This window comes from Oryza sativa, chromosome 3 (assembly GCF_034140825.1).
Source record: "Oryza sativa Japonica Group chromosome 3, ASM3414082v1".
NCBI classification, from domain to species: Eukaryota; Viridiplantae; Streptophyta; class Magnoliopsida; order Poales; family Poaceae; genus Oryza; species Oryza sativa.
This window is the reverse complement of record NC_089037.1, coordinates 30,629,445-30,646,697: the sequence shown is the minus strand read 5'-3', so window position 1 is coordinate 30,646,697 and position 17,253 is coordinate 30,629,445. Positions and strand designations below refer to the sequence as shown.

The following is a 17,253-nucleotide window of genomic DNA, read 5'->3' as shown; positions in this document are numbered from 1 at the left end:
TATATAGTAAAATCGTTTTGAATTAGTTACAAAATTTGGATGAAATCTTTAATATGTTAAACCCCTAAAGCTATCGTTTTTCTCCTTTTTTTTGGAATTTTTTTGGCTCCTCTGTAGTTGTCCCATATAGTTTGCAGGTGCAGAAGCTCCTCAATTGGGTGACATGATTTTTTTTTCGCTGTTTCCTCCACCGGTTGTGCCGGTCTCGTCCTGTATGTACGCCACGCACAACCTTTCTCGTAGTAAATGCCGCGTGGTGGTGTTTATGCAAAAAAAAAGTCCTCGTGTTTGGACGGAATAGCGCGCACGTCCTCCCACCGACTAACATCATGTTCCGTTTTATAGAAAACACCCCTAATTTTTACAGAAATGCGACACGAAGAAGAGAACATTCTGCTCTTAGGGGTAGTGTTGTAAATATGAAAAACACAAGGGCTTTTCCGAAAAACAACCGAATCTATCCCCTCCCCTCCTACCCCCAACCCTATCCATCTGCTTCCTTCCCTGCCCGTCCCATCTCTACCCCAGCCTTTTTTTATGTTCCGTAGGTGGTGGACAATAGCGGAAATGGGGAGCTTTTTATAGGCCGAGCCGTCGCGACGGCGGTGAGGAAGCTTCAGACTTCACGGAGGTTGTGGGGGCTCGAATCCATGCTGTTTTCCGCGGGACGAGTGGGGGAAGAGGTGGAGCACGTGGCAATGAGGGAGGTAGCGAGGGCACGCGGGTTTGGCAGCGACGTGGGCATTGTGGCCGGCTCGGGAGGGAGAGCAACTAGATGTTGGGGAATGAGTGACAGGTGGATCCTGGCCATACCTGTCAGCATGAGGCAGGCCACGGCCTGAAACGGAGGCATGCCGGATGGGCCGCACGAGTAGAGATGGCAATGGGGACTCGATCACCGATTCCCCATGGTGAAATCACACATTAAGGCATTGTTCGGTTTGGAGGGGATTGAAAATGATTGGAAGGGATTGAGGGGAAATAATTCCACACCACAATAGGTGTGGAATAAATCCCCTCCAATCCCTCCCTCAAGGGGATTAACCGAACAAGGCCTAAGGAATGGGGATGGATGGTACCTGCCATTCACGGGGAATCTAATGGTGCAAAACTCATCACCATCGGGGATGGTGGGGCAGGCATGGTGCTCCACTCCCCGTCTTCCGCGGTGACCTGCGTGTCCTGTAGCTAGGGACCTATTCTAGACCCATCTCCGCTGCCACCCCACCGTTTCTCTCCCTTGTTGGCTACTGGCTATGGCTTTGACCTCTCCCATAAGCTTCGATCACCACGGGGATGGGGACACGGATGTGACCCCCGATGGTGAATTCTCTGTTGCCATCTCTACGCACGAGGATAAGAAGGGAAGGAGTAGGCCAGAAACATCCAACGGAAAAGGAGATGATTTCTATTGGTTTTTTCTTTTCTAGATACGGATGAGTAACCAACAGATGCTTGTTCTTTGTAATGGGTGAAAATAACTTTTATTATATACACATGCACTTTGTATAATTGTGCGAATAAATAAACATTATAATATGATAGTTTCTCAAGGACTCCCTCTGTCCCGAAAAAACGAATCTAGAACGGGATTTGACATATTCTAGTATAATAAATCTGGACAAATGTATGTCCAGATTCATAGTACTAGAATGTGTCACATCCGGTATTAGGTTGGTTTTTTATGGGACGGAGGGAGTACAAGCGTGCCAACGGTTAAGCAGTACTAGGGACGTGTTTAGTTCTTTGGCCAATTTTTTTTTTAAGCATACGAAGACACATTTAAAGTATTAAACGTAGACTAATAACAAAATAAATTACAGATTCCGCCTGTAAACTGCCAGACGAATCTATTAAGTCTAATTAATATATCATTAGCAAATATTTACTATAGCACCACATTGTCAAATCACGGCGTAATTAGACTCAAAAGATTCGTCTCGCAATTTACATGCAAATTGTGCAATTGTTTTTTTCATCCACATTTAATGCTCCATGCATGTGTCCAAATATTTGATGTGACAGCATTTTTGGAAGTTTGAAGGGAACTAAACACGGCCTAGGAGTGTGTTCGCTGCTCCCAGTTCCCAACTGGAACAATTCTTACGGAAAACAGAGCGGTCCATTAACACATGATTAATTAAGTATTAGGTATTTTTTTTCAAAAAGGATCAATATAATTTTTTAAGCAACTATCATATAAAAACCTTTTATAAAAGATATACTATTTAGCAATTTGAAAAACGTGTGTGCAGAAAACGAGGGAGTGGGGTTGGGAATTTCTCTTGCAAAACAGCCCTAGTATACAATATGGAGTACGTCTCAGATTCTCAGCCACCTAACGGTAACATCTTAATCCAACGGCTACTTTTCTGCGTGTGATCCCAACCCCGCCGCCCGTGACGCCTTCCTCACGCTCGCCTCCTCCGTCCCTTGGCGCATCCCCCGATCCGCGCCTCTCTCTCTCCTCCACGCCCTAATCCTCTCTCCTTCTCACACGCCGCCGCCGATCTCCTTCGACAAAGCGCCGCCAGTGCTGCCTCCACCGCGGCCGAGCCGTAGCCACGCTGCCGTCCCTCCGCCTCGCCGATCTCCCGCCCCCGCGCACCTCACAACCACCTCCATCCCGTGGTCGCCGACTCTCCGCCACCTTCTTCGCGCCGGCCTCCCTCCGCCACCCACCTCACAGCTACGTCCACTCCGCGGCGGCGGCCTCCATCGCCGACTCCCCTTTCTCCGCGCGCAGCGGCAGTCTGCAATCGACGAGGCGTCTGGCTTCTGGATCCGTTTGCCTCCGTCGGTGACGTGGCGTGTCGCCTCTCCACGGTGGTCCTCTTTGCGCCAGATCGCACGACGCCGCACTGATCCCATTCCCCTCTTCATATGCCCTGTTGTGAAGGTAAGACCTGTTTATCGTCATTTCAAGTTGGTGACATGTGATGCATGCGTCCAAGTTGAGAATATGCAACAGAAATTGCTAACATGTATAATCTATGATAAAGAGAAGCTTTCTGATAAGACTGGTTGAATTGCCTAGCGGTTTGGATCCCATGTGACAGTAGATCATTAGCTCTTGTTGCTATTGTTCAAGTACATAAAGGCTAACTGAAATGGCCAACATGGATAATTTCATTTGGTTGGCTCGGTGTACAGCTTGCCAAATGCAGTGATCGGTTCAGTATAGTGTCTAACATCAGTTTTCTTACTCTGTTATAAAACCTTAAATGGAATTTTAGTGAAGAATGCCAGGTCCCATAACCAACACTACCATCTTTCAGCTAATCTTTCAGCAAGACTAGTTCCAGGACACAACGGGTTCAGCTGAATAGTCATATATGTTTACCCATGATAATATACACATCGGCTCTTTTTTGCATTTGCTTTCAGGGCAAATTATGATTTTTTTCCTTTTCTGCCATAAAATTCACTTTCAGGGACTGCTGCGAAGCTTATCATCCTCACTGTGGGAGAGAGAGAAATTGAGGAATTTTATGGACATATTCATTTGTGGCCAGCACAAATTGAGGAACCATGCTTAGTGCTATTCATTATTTTGCTTGCTCATGATTTTTCATTGAAGTATGCATCTGTTTTTCATTACTATCATAAGGTCATTATCATTACAGCTGTTATATTACATGCCGACTGTACCATGTAATGAATAGTGCTCCCGTAGACCCTCTGTCCTGTAAGATGTACACTCCCCTGAATTTGTTAGCTGTAGCATGTGACAATCCAATTATTGTGGACTGTGTAAAGAAGAAGCATTACAAGTTTTTACTAAATAATTACTTTAGGAAAAAAAGAGCAACTTTTTCTGTGTTGTTTCAGTGTACTATTGTGAACTGTGGTTTCTAGGAGCTAACTGGGAGGCTTCTGATTTTTAATTGTTTAGGTTTGGATATCATGAAAGGTCCCATATTGGAGATCACTTGTATATAGCATACAGTAAACTTACCAAATGAACTGAGGTATTTAAGCTGCTCCTTTGCAGTTTATTTTTATACGGGTGTGCAATCTGTGACTTTAACCACCAGGCAATGCTTGCTCATAGCAAAGAAGTTAAAATTTACTAAATAAGGCTACAAATCTGATCAGGACTATCAGAATGTTGAGTTAATTCATTCTTAGTACTTTCAATTAACCATGTATTATTTATCAATATTTAAAGATCGTATAAAACTTCTCCTGTTCTTGCCATTTTTCAGTATCTTTATCAATATTGTGTTTTTCTATGCGTGATATAAAATTTGAAGTATCCTGTACATTTATCCCCTCACCAGTGCTAGGAAATTTTGGGTTCTACATTCTTTAGTTTCATACTAAACTATATATGCATATCAGCTATCACTCTTTGTTTCTTATGTCTTGGACAATAAATAAGCTCAGGGCCTTATCATTTGTATGGCAATTTTTTTGTGGTATGGCAGGTTGATATGAGAAGCTCATAAGAAAGGCACAAGCTTTGTCCTCATTAAGGTGCGTTTATATGATAAATATTGTTCCCGTTGCTGGATCACTAAATTTCAACAAACCATGTTTATTTTGGTCATAGATTCAGAAAAGAAAATGAGTTTGAATGAATATTGTGTACTTAAATTGCTCCTAAGTTGGTTCAACCTTCTCAAAAAAGATGTGAGGCAATGACTCCAGTTTTTTAGTTCTGTATACAGTATGTATTTGTCACCCTAGGAATTATTTGAGGGGCAATATTTTTATGAATCTTAAAGATTGAATTTCAATCCATCTGCCCTGGCTTGAAGGTAAACATGATTTTATTTTAAGATTGCATTTTAGTTTACACTAGATGTACACTGTACTACTGTAGCTAGGTCTGTTGTTTTCATTTGTGAAACTCAATTGGTGTAACTGCTGTAATTTAACTGCAGATCTCAAAACCATGTATACCACAATTGGTGCTATTAAGTACTTCTGCATCAATATTGATTATTGTTTGTTTTTTATACAATACAACTCTGTTAATTAGTGTGGAATCACTTCACCCATATCCTTTTGGGATTTATTGGGATCAATTGTTTCCAGAGTGTGCAAGGGCTATGTATGGTGCTTCAGGGTGCTGGTATATTGCACACCCCATGATAATTTGCCTATACTTCCATGAACATCGGAAGTGTGTCATGTTGGTGATAGTTTGAGGGTGCTATATGCTTTTCTTTTCTTTTCTTTTTCTTTTTTTAGAAATCATTTGAGAACTGCTTTTACCACAATATATATGATGTACTTTCATTAACAATGTAAAGATATTATTCATCAAATATAAAGATATTGATGTGGTCCTACTCAATGAATTTCTGATGTTTCTCTAACTCTTTTTTTGTATGGAAATAATAATGATGCTTGGTTTCTTCTCCGTTGCAATGATTTATTTCTTGCCAACATAGATTCTATGTGCATTATTGTAAACTGGTGCTTATTTTTCATTTTCAACATCAATGAAAATTTACATGAAGTTTGATTTCTCTCTAAAATAGAAATGGACTGTCATGTGTGCATATCGAGTCCGCACTGTAGAATGTTAGACTTAATCAAGGTTTTGTACCTCTATCTGTGAGATTGGCCTTATGCTCTGGAGATAATTTGTTTCCTGTGTTTCAACAGTAATTCACTAGGTTTATCCCTTGATGAACACAAGTTCTATGTATTATGAATATCAGGAGGGGAAATTTTGGACCAGACATTTGAAGTTGATTGCTCCTTTGAAGAATCATGCTACAAAGCTTGGCAATCAGGGGTTCCAGAAGACGCACTCCAAATGGTCTTCTTTTACTTGTTTTAAGATCACTTATGAACTTAGTTTAATACTCACTTTCAAATTTATGTGAGGCCTTGTCAATATGTATATCGAAAGTCTGAACACGCTAGAGAATATAATCGTCGATGCATTCTTTTCTTATATGTTTGTTTTTAGGCTACAATGGAAGTATTGACTGTCATATACTTGTTGAATTAATTGATATTTACAATTTCTGTTGGCCATATACTTACAGAGTGCTAGGCTATCTTTACAATTTCTGTTGGCCATATACTTATAGAGTGCTAGGCTATGGCAGCGGCATGGCAAATACCTGGCTGCAACTTCACTGGCTTTTTTTTATCGGCAAATGCATTTCTGATTTTTCCAGGTCGTAATTTGTTCCAGACATAAAATTAAATTGTGCTCCCAATGTTTTCTGTCCTCATTATTGCTTTCAAAACAAAAATGAGGCCAATTGTAGAAAATGCATTGTGGTAAAGGTTGTGGCTAGGAAAAATGGCTGCTGGGCTAATTGTACTGAGTTACCTATTAATGTTAGTTGGATGCACCAATTAGTACTGTTTTTTTAATCAAAAAGTATTGTTTTTAATTTATGTATAGTAGTAGCTCTGATCATGTTTTTTTATCCATCATGATCAATGAAGATTTTCATTTATTGAGGTTAGCCTTTTAGATTTATACCGATTTTTCATGATTACATATCATTGGCCATGTTTGGTGTTGAAAATTCACCAGTTTCATAGTTTTGCAGGAAAATCTGTAGGAAGCTGGAAACAACAGTGCAAGCCTGGTTTTCTGTCGATTGTTGCTCTATGTGGTAAGCAACGTTCATGGTGTTTTTATAGGTCATGATGTAATTTATGAATGATTAGTACTTTCTCTGCTACATATTTTGTCAAAATATATGTCATTAGATTGGTGTCCAGCGAAATAAGGTTGTGTGATCAGTGTAGATAAATTTGAAGTGTCGAATCTTTTCTGAAGTGAACAGTCCATGTTGCAGCCTTCAGTGATCCAAACTTCTGAATCAGTGAGTTTCAGCTCTCTTTTACTTCTGAGCATGATGAAGGGCTTTAACTATATCATCCTCTTATTATTCAGATATAGTAATACGATATGTCTAACCCTATCTTCCTCTTTGTATGAAGGGCATGCAGTACATTCGTGTGTTCTTGAAAAAGTGTGTAAAACATATGCATTCTAAATTTTCTGGGGAAAGCTCCATAGATTTGATTCTGGTCAGTTTGTAAACAGCGGTAGATCTCTGGTTTAGAACTGGAACTATTTCCTAATCACCAATAATGCTGAACACCCTGCATCAAAGTTTTTATTTTATAAGGCTCAACTACTTTTTCTGTTTTATGGGAAGACAACTGGTGAGTAATTTTGCACTGAACATCTGCGCTCTACTAACCTAGTTAATTTTTTGTAAAATTACTTCCACCTTGCTGCAAAAGTGGAGGTGAAGGCTATTAGAACTGTGTGGCCTGCCACTAGAAGGTATTATAAGGTTTCCTCTCTTCATATTAATTATCTGAATGACAATTTTTACTTCATAGATCACGACAAATGGTATGAGATTAGGAGCAGAAGCTGACTCTGTTGTTCCAGCAGCCCCCTGGTTCGTGACAGGATGCTTAACAATTGAATGTATTATACTAAATCATGTAATTTTTAATGTTTTACAACAACCTCTCCAACACCTTAAAAGATGTTGGTTAGAAATCAGACGATCTTCAAAGTCAACCTTCCTAAAGTAACTTGGGAGATTAGGGATGGGAGAGCTATTAGCATCTTATTCTATTGAATCAATGTTCCTATTTTTGTACTGAGTTATCTATTAATGTGAGTTGGATGCACCAATTAGTAGTGTTTTTTTATAAAAAAAATATTGTTTTTAATTTATGTATAGTAGTAGCTCTGGTCATGTTTTTTATTCATCATGATCAATGAAGATTTCCATTTATTGAGGTTAGCCTTTTACGACCCCATTGTTTGGCTTATTTGAGGAATAAGCCAAATGGCTTATTTGCAAACGAAAAATAATTTGTGAATAAAATTTTATGTACGTGTTCTTAACGATCTAAAAGCAAAGGCTAAAAAATAAACTACGGTGAAAAAAAACCCAAAATCAACTCCAAATTTAAGGTTGAAAATTTAAATTCTGGCTAATAAGCATAAGCGAAAAGATGAGGCCGTTAGATTTATACCGATTTTTCATGATTAAATATCATTGGCCATGTTTGGTGTTGAAATTCACCAGTTTTATAGTTTTGCAGGAAAATCTATAGGAAGCTGGAAACAACAGTGCAAGCTTGGCTTTCTGTCGATTGTTGCTCTACGTGGTAAGCAACGTTCATGGTGTAATTTATGAATGATTAGTACTTTCTCTGCTACATATTTTGTCAAAATATATGTCATTAGATTGGTGTCTGGTGAATCTATTAGGTTGTGTGATCAGTGTAGATAAATTTGAAGTGTCGACTCTTTTCTGAAGTGAACAGTCCATGTTGCAGCCTTCAGTGATCCAAACTTCTGAATCTGTGAGTTTCAGCTCTCTTTTACTTCTGAGCATGATGAAGGGTAGTTTGGATGCTTAACAAGTGATTGTCTTGTACCAAATCATGTAATTTTTATGTCTTTGGTTTTCAACCACCTCTCCAACATCTTAAAAAATGTTGGTTAGAAATCAGATGATCTTCAAAATCAACCTTTCTAAAGTAACTTGGGAGTTTAGAAAAAGAGTAAAGTGCACAGGCGGTCCTTAAACTTGTAGAGGTGTGTCATCTAAGTCCCTAAACTCTCAAAATGTAGATCCAACTCCCAGAACTTGTCAAAGTGTGCCATATAGGTCCCAAATCGCAACAACTCCTCCAAAATCCTACGTGGCGCTGATGTGGCGTGCCACACGAACGTGACGTGGCATTTAAAAATTTTCCTTTTCCTTTTTTTTCTTTTCTTCTTCTCTTTTTTTTTCTTTTATTCTCTTCTCTTTTCTCTGTGACCTGAGCAACCCGTGTAGCGGTGGCCTATAGCTGCAGTGAGAGCAAGAAAAGGAGAAGAAAGGAAAAAAAAGAGAATAAAAAAGGGAAATGAAAATTTTTTAAGTGGGTCTCATTTGTCATTCAATATTATGCCATGTCATGTCTGTGTGTCATTGCCACATCAGTGCCATGTAAGATCCTGGAGGAGCTGTGACGATTTGGGACCTACATGACACACTTTGACAAGTTCTAGGACCTGGATTTGTATTTTGAGGACCTAGATAACACATCCCTACAAGTTTAAGGACCGGCCGTGTATTTTACTCTTTTAAAAACAATTGAATCAATGTTCCTATCTTTGGAGGCTAGAAAAGGAGAAAACATGATTATTGACCCTGTAAACTATGGTCTCCCACTACTGTTGTATGTGGTTGATTTTATTTTTCAAAGAATCCTTACGCTTTGATTGCTCAAGTGAAACTGATCATGCAATGGGTTTTAAATCAATATACTTTGAGCAACAAGTATAATTAGTTGTTTGATTCTCAACATGATTCTATTTTTCTGTCTATCACCATTGTTTTATGAAATATCACCGTAGCGTTAGCACGTTCATATTACTAGTATAGTAAGTCAATTAGTAATTAGTAGGCATATACTCTCTGTTTCATATTATAAGTTGTTTTGACTAATCAAACTTTATTTAATCAAGTTAGCATAGCATTTTAAATACAAAACAAATATGTTATCAAAAAACTTGGTTAAGTTTGGCTACGGAAAAAGTCAAAACGAATTAACAAAATATACCCAGATCATTCCTAACCGTTGGATCCTCTCATCTAACGACCTACATTGTGAGTTGGATTAGCAGATGGATTAGTAGTAGGATTAGTGAAACCAATGGACAACCTCCTTGCTTTGAGCACCCCACGCCTCCACTTCGTCGCCGCCTTGAACCACCCCTCTTCCTTCCCATGTGGCTCATCGCCACTGCCATCCCTCATCCAATGCCGTCGCCGGCTCACCAACAGGCCTGCCACCGTGCGCCTTAGCCCAGCACCGTCACCTTGTCCCATGTCGCCACCTCCCCTCAACACAGTGCGCTGTGGCCGCTACACATCAACTCCGCTCGACATCGCCGCCTGCCCACCGCTGTCGGTGCTGTCGATCTGTCGTCGTCCTCGACTCCGCATCTTCGCCATAAGGAACGCAGTGAGCATGGGTTGAGGGCCGAGTGTGACCCTAGGGCGAGCAAAGCGGGACTAGGTAGCAGGCCGCAACGTCGTCACCATAAGAGGAGGAAGAGATGAAATCTTATAAAATGATCCATTGTCTTCCGTTTATCCCCATCCATGTATCACTACAGATGCAAAGGATGGGGATAGCGATGGTTTCTTGTGGACAAAGGGGAGAGATGGTAGCGGCAATAGTGGCGGTTTCCTGCGGACAAAGGGGGAGAGATGGTAGCAACAACGGTTGGCAGCACGAGCTTGAGTCGCCTGACAGTTGTTGTAAGTAACTGATTTACCAAGGCTTTGAAATTTTTTCAGGTCTTCACATCCCTTGCCAACTCCTATGCGGTTGCTCCTACCGTCTGCTAAAAAAAATGAGTTCAATGCTCTTGCTTTGCTTGGTAGGGACGATTTGCTGTTCCGCTGCAGCACCAAAAACCACTAATGCGTTCCTCCTCTTCCTTGTTCTCTTTGTATCCTTGTTGTTGTTGTTGCTGCTGCTATTATGTTACTGCCTCCGCATTGCTCTTTTTGATTTGTTGTTGATTTGCTTCTGCTCTGTGCTGACCTCATGATGTATGTGATGCCGTGTACTGCTGCCATGGCTAGAGAATAGAAGGATACAAAGAGAACAAGGAAGAGGAGGAACGCATTAGAGGTTTTTGGTGCTCAAGAACTGCTCGATGAAATGTTTCTTGAGGTACTACTAAAGTTTGAATACATATTGAATTATCTTTTTAGTACTTTTACATGCGGAAACCTTCTTCCTTGTTTTTGTTATTATATTTTAATGGAAAGTAATTTATATTTAACAAATATTTCAATGGCTCATCCATGTCAATCAACTAAATCAATAAGAACATGCTTAGTTTATTCCCATTAGGGGGTTGTATAAAAAATACAAAACAAAATAGATGTTTGGTGATTGTATTTACTTGATCTGGCTTTTGGTGTGCTCCTAAGCAAGTCTGTCAACTTTTTTTGCCTGTGGACATATTGTAGGGGCTCATCCAAGTATTTGTCTCTTCTATCGATTGGCATGTAGTGATTTAGTGCCTTCCTCTGGATTGTGCACACAAGAACTGTTGGCCAGGTTAGTCAAGGTTGTTTAGTGTTGTTAAGATTATCATGAATGCATACTCATCCTTATTATAAACACCCCTCTCCCCATTATCTCTCTCTCCGCATGAGGGATGAGCTGCTATATAGTTACAATTGCTTTTTATCACAATCTCACATGTTTGTTTATGGTTTTTTTTATTACACCATGTTTCATTTATTAGCTTGATCACTATTTCTCCTTCTTATATACTTTAGTTCAGTGAAAGTATTTTCAGGGAATACGGCAAAGAATTATGCATCATTGTATTAAGAGAAATTAAGTTCAAGAAAGAAAATAAAAGGTGTTGGCCTAATTCTCGTTGGTTCAGGTGTGACCAAATCGACTACCAAAAAAACTACAAATAAGCTAGGGCAGAAAACCTGCATCCATCGGCATCAGGCCAAAAAGAGGAGCACACAAAAACTTCAGTCCCTCCACTCCAAACTTCTCTTGGCTCATCTCTATCCGAATCTTGATATGAATACTTCATTTGCCACCTTTTTTTCCATTTGTATTCACCATCTCAGTTCATGTTCTATCCTTTTAGCCTTTTTCCTATCATTTGCATTCTCCAACGCATTTGTCAATACTAGAACCCTTTTCATTATAAGAATTCCAAATTTATTCAACTACATGTTGTAAATCCTCTCAAGAACTAGTTGATTTCAAAGTTAAACATAGAGGATTTCCACTTAATGCCCTTTATATCATGTTGGATCTGTGCTAGCGGGGTTTGTTGGAGTTCTTAGCGTTGTCAAGGCACTAGACATGTTATGGATCCTCTGATCCCGATTTCCTCGTGACAAGTAGTAGGAGGATTTATAGAACTATACATAGTACTATATATACACACGTATTTCTCATGTTGAGGATTAGGATGGTATATGTACACAGTCGTACTGTAATGTGCACGTCTACATCTGATTGTGTTAGTACAATGTACACATCTACGTCTCGTGCTGAGGATTACATTTCATACTAAGTTTGATATCTTACACTGCAAATGATAATGCATTTTTTATATTTATTAGTGTAAGTTTATTTTCAGGTGTGATATCTGTTAATTCTTATTTTGGATGATTCACTTTTGTCATCATGTTACCTATTTTCTTTCAAGTGATATCTGTTAACTCAAAGTGTTGTAATTAACCAAAATAATTGGTAAATTGCTTATCTCATCCTAATATTTTAAATGTTTGATCGATTTCTTCAAATATTGATGTTTATTTCTGTAGGTTCCCCCTCCACTTTAGCTTAAGCTCTATTAGTGACGATGAGCAACCCATAACCATGGAGATCATCTATTTCTTCTATAAGGTACCCTTTGTTCTATGAGCTTAAGGGGCATGTGCCCCCCATTGCCCCTTGTGGGCTTCGCTCCGTTGCATCATTGCATTGACGGTGCGGAGAGGGCAAGATAGAAAATGCGCTACTATTCGCGGTTGGTTGCGATGTGCTCGTCTACAAAGAATCGTGCGTAGGTATGTCTTGGTGGATATGCTTACCGACCTTACGGAGATATGTCTTGGTGAATATGTGGTTTGCGGTGCTTTGGGGTTGCTGGAGTTGCTCTTACGGAGATGTCTCGGTGGATATGTGGTTTGAGGTGCTTTGGGTTCCTGCAGTTGCTCCTCCAATCAGCACACCAGTTCTTTTGTGTCGTGAGACACATATCCACTACCCTGCACATCATGATGGTTATGATCAATATGATATGTTCACTGGCTCAAATAATCTCCTTATACTTTATAATCTCATGATTAATATGCATAGAGCATGACGATAATCAATAAATTCTACTCTCTCAGTTTCAAAGTACAAGTATTAATAGTTTGTTTAGAAAAAATTGAGAATAAAATGAAATACTTTCAATGTCTTTTCCTCAGATCCCTCCCCAATCAATGATGGACCAAAATAAGCCGTGCAATGAAAGATCCCTCCCCAATGATGGACCAAAATAAGCTGGGCAATGAATGGAGTAGTAAAGCACTACTAACATTTTTTCTACTTTCCTCGTTATGTAGTACGAGCAAATATATTTTTAAACAAACAGTGGATGATGGTACTTGGCTTTGGAATAGTGTCATGGAAATTATTTATAAAACTGACTATATTTTGGAAATGGATAGAGTTAATTAATGTTTTGTTTATATGGGCCTCAATGCTGGCCATGCAAATGAGGTCTTACAACTCACTTCCCCTCAAACGCCCCCTAATTTGATTAAGTTATATAGAGTAAAAGTTATATCTATGTTCATGTAGGTGCTCATGTGTTACACGTGAGGTAGGGTGAATTGCAGCTTGAGCGCTACCCTGCTTGGTAGACAGCATGATCTTTGCATCAGCGTGGTTGAGTGCACACGGTTCCTAGTTGGATCTGTGCTAGCGGTGTTTGTTGGAGTTCTTAGCGTTGTCAAGGCACTAGCACGTTATGGATCCTCGGATCCTGATTTCCTCGTGCCAAGAAGTATGATCTATAAAACTATACGCAGTATTATATATACACATATTTCTCGTGTTGAGGATTAGGATGGTATATGTACTCTACATCTGATTGTGTTAGGACTATGTACACATCTACGTCTCGTGCTAAGGATTGCATTTCATATTAAGTTTGATATCCTTATACTGCAAATGATAATATATTTTTTATATTTATTTGTGTAAGTTTATTTTCAGGTGTCATATCTGTTAATTATTATTTTGGATTTATTTTTGTTATCCTATTATCTATTTTCTTTCAAGTGATATTTGTTAGCTCAAAGTGTTGTAATTAACCAAAATAAATGGTAAATTAGTTATCTCATCCTAATATTTTAAATGTTTGATCAATTTATTTAAATATTAATGTTTATTTCCATAGGTTCCTCCTCCATTTTAGCTTAAGCTCCATTGGTAACGACGAGCAACCCACAACCATGGAGATCAACTATTTATATAAGGTACCCTTTGTTCTATTAGCATAGAAAGGCATGTGCCCCCATTGGCCCCTTGTGGGCTTCGCTCCGTTGCAACATTGCAACGACGGTGCGGAGATGGCAAGATAGAGGAGGTGCTACTAGCCACGGTTGGTCGCGTTGTGCTTGTCTAGTTAAGAGAGGGCAAGATAGAAGAGGCGCTATTAGCCACGGTTGGTCGCACTATGCTTGTCTGCATAGGTGGTAGGCGCTTAGGCTGACTTATATATGGCGAGATTAGAGAAAGTAGGTGTTATTAGCCACGGTTGGTCGCGCTATGCTTATCTAGTGCGTAGGTGGTAGGCGCTTTGGCTGACTTATATATGACGAGATTAGAGAAAGTGAGATTTGATGGTTCGAATTGCGACGACGAGCAACCCAAAACCATGGAGATCAAGAGGGTGAAGATTGTCGTTCACGTGGCGAGGATGTGCTCGATGATCCTCGTCATCAGGGTGTTTATCATTATATCCCGACGTCTTATGTCAAGCCTATGTCCTACAAGTTAGTGTTCATTGGAGAGTTTGTTCCCACTTTTTCGTGGTTTTGTTCAAGTTAATCTAGAGAGTTTGTTGTTCAGTGTTTTTGTTTACTAAAATAATTAGTTACCATGACTGGTATCCTTACCGACCTTACGGATATGTCTTGACTAAGTTTATAGGCAAATATAGTAATATTTATAATACTAAATTAGTTTCATCACATCAATAATTGAATATATTTTCATAATAAATTTGTCTTGGGTTGAAAATGTTACTACTTTCCTCATCATTGTAGTACAACAAATACATTTTTAAACAACAGTGGATGAGTGTACTTGGCTTTGGAATAGTGTCAGAAATTATTTATAAAACTAACTATATCTTGGAAATGGATAGAGTTAATTAATGTTTTATTTATATGGGCCTTAATGCTTGCCATGTAAATGAGGTCTTTCAACTCACTTCCCTCTCAAACGCCCCCTAATTTGATTAACTTATATTTATGTTCATGCAGGTACTCATGTGCTGCACGTGAGGTAGGGCTAATTGCAGCCTTGGGTACTGCCCTACTTGCTAGACAACACGATCGTAGCATTGTCAAGGCACTAGGCATGCTATGGATCTTCGATGCCGATTTCCTCGTGCCGAGAAGTAGGAGGATCTATAAAACTACACGTATTTTTCGTCTTGAGGATTAGGATGATATATGTACTCTACATCTGATTGTGTTAGCACTATGTACACATCTACCGTCTCGTGCTGAGGAATGCATTTCATATTAAGTTTGATTTCCTTACGCTGCAAATGATAATGCATTTTTTATATGGGACAATTTGAACCATGCCACACAAATTTTGCAAAATTTGTGATATGCCACCCTGACCCACATGTCATTGACTCGTGGGTCCTACATGTCATTGAGATGCGGGTGGCATATCTCAAATTTAGCATGGTTCCAACAAACCCTTTTTATATTTATTAGTGTAAGTTTATTTTCAGGTGTGATATCTGTTAATTCTTATTGTGGATGATTCGTTTTTGTCATCCTGTTATCTATTTTCTTTCAAGTGATATATGTTAGCTCAAAGTGTTGTAATTAACCAAAATAAATGGTAAATTGATTATCTCATCCTAAAATTTTAAATGTTTGATCAATTTATTCAAATATTGATGTTTATTTCTATAGGTTTCCCCTCCACTTTAGCTTAAGCTCCATTGGTGACGACGAGCAACCCACAACCATGGAGATCAACTATTTCTATAAGGTACCCTTTGTTTTATGAGCGTAGGGGGGCATGTGGGGTATTGCCTGTCGTGGACTTCGCTCTTAGGCACTGTTGCAACGACGGTGCGGGAGAGAGTGAGATAAAGGAGGCGCTACTAGCTACTGCGGATGGTCGCGTAGTGCTCATCTACCAAGAATCGTGTATAGGTGGTATGCGTTTAAGTTGACTTATATATGACAAAATAGATATTAGAGAAAATAAGTATGGTGGTTCAAATTGGCGATGACGAGCAACCCAAAACCATGGAGATCAAGAGGGTGAAGATTGTAGTTCACGTGGCGAGCATCACATCGATGATCCTTGCCTTTAGGTTAATGTTTATCATCTATGTCCCGATGTCTTATGTCAAGCCTCTGTCCTACAGGTTAATGTTTGTTGGAGAGTTTGTTCCCACTTTTTTATGGTTTTATTCCGAGTTAATCTGGAGAGTTTGTTCAATGTTGTTGTTTACTAAAATAATTAGTTACCATGACTGATATGCTTATCGAACTTACGTAGATATGTCTGGGTGGATACGTGGTCTGAGGTGTTTTGGGGTTGCTGGAGTTGCTCCTCCAAGAAGCACACTAGTTCTTTTATGGCGTGGGACATATATCCACTACGCTGCTCACCATCATGATCATAATGATATGTTCACTGGCTCAAATAATCTTCTTGAACTTTGTACTCTCCTCAGTGTCCCATCGATATATTGCAATCTTCTTGAACTTTGTACTCTCCTCAGTGTCCCATCGGTATATTGCACAAAGAGACATTATCAGTAGCAAATCGTTGAACTGAGACAAACTCAGTAGCATATAGTAGATTCTCTCTTCTTTTTTACACTAGGTAGGTGTTCGTGCGTTGCCACTGGGAGAAATTGATGTGTTCCAGCACACGAAAAACGAAAATTGGTAAAATAAAAAACATCCACATTAAATATATATTATGCCAACATCATTATTTTTGTTGTGGTTTAGAATAATTGTAGTCATTTGGATCAAACTCCCTCTGTCCCAAAAAATGACAAACCCTGGGTTTCCGTGTCCAACGTTTGACTGTCTGTCTTATATGAATTTTTTTATAATTAGTATTTTCATTGTTGTTAGATGATAAAACATGATTAATACTTTATGCGTGACTTGTCTTTTTAATTTTTTTCATATTTTTTTCAAATAAGACGGACGGTCAAATGTTGGACACGGAAACCTAGAGTTTGTCTTTTTTTTTTTACGGAGGGAGTATATTTGAATGGACAATATCATTCACACTTTAGAAATAATTATTTATCATAATTATACCTAACTCTAGAAGATAACTAAGGTATCGAAATAAGACTAGAAAAGGCTTATACGGAATAATCTTTTTGTACGCATAAAGGCAATAGAGAAGCTTACATTTACATAGGATCATTCACGAATGGGCCTAAAGAGTGTCTAATAAGAATATAACGCA

The 17,253-nt window shown here is 39.1% G+C and overlaps 2 long non-coding RNA genes across 5 annotated transcripts; both read left to right on the top strand.

Annotated features, from left to right (window-relative positions):
- The first annotated feature begins 2,748 nt into the window (after positions 1–2,748).
- On the top strand, positions 2,749–15,365 carry LOC9272535 (uncharacterized). Of its 4 annotated transcripts, none has more exons than XR_010740132.1 (14): positions 2,749–2,899; positions 3,435–3,579; positions 3,896–3,971; positions 4,431–4,479; positions 5,676–5,776; positions 6,528–6,593; positions 6,730–6,806; positions 7,336–7,397; positions 8,056–8,121; positions 8,225–8,319; positions 10,602–10,692; positions 10,995–11,085; positions 12,330–12,411; positions 15,048–15,365. It is a non-coding gene; the product is annotated as an uncharacterized lncRNA (long non-coding RNA). The 4 variants fall into 4 exon arrangements; XR_010740133.1 differs by lacking the exon at positions 15,048–15,365 and adding an exon at positions 12,981–13,198; XR_010740134.1 differs by lacking the exon at positions 15,048–15,365 and adding an exon at positions 12,981–13,198 and having other exon boundaries at positions 8,048–8,121.
- LOC136355771 (uncharacterized) lies at positions 4,662–4,929 on the top strand. Its single transcript, XR_010740136.1, has 2 exons — positions 4,662–4,763; positions 4,890–4,929. It is a non-coding gene; the product is annotated as an uncharacterized lncRNA (long non-coding RNA).
- Positions 15,366–17,253: the final 1,888 nt, after the last annotated feature.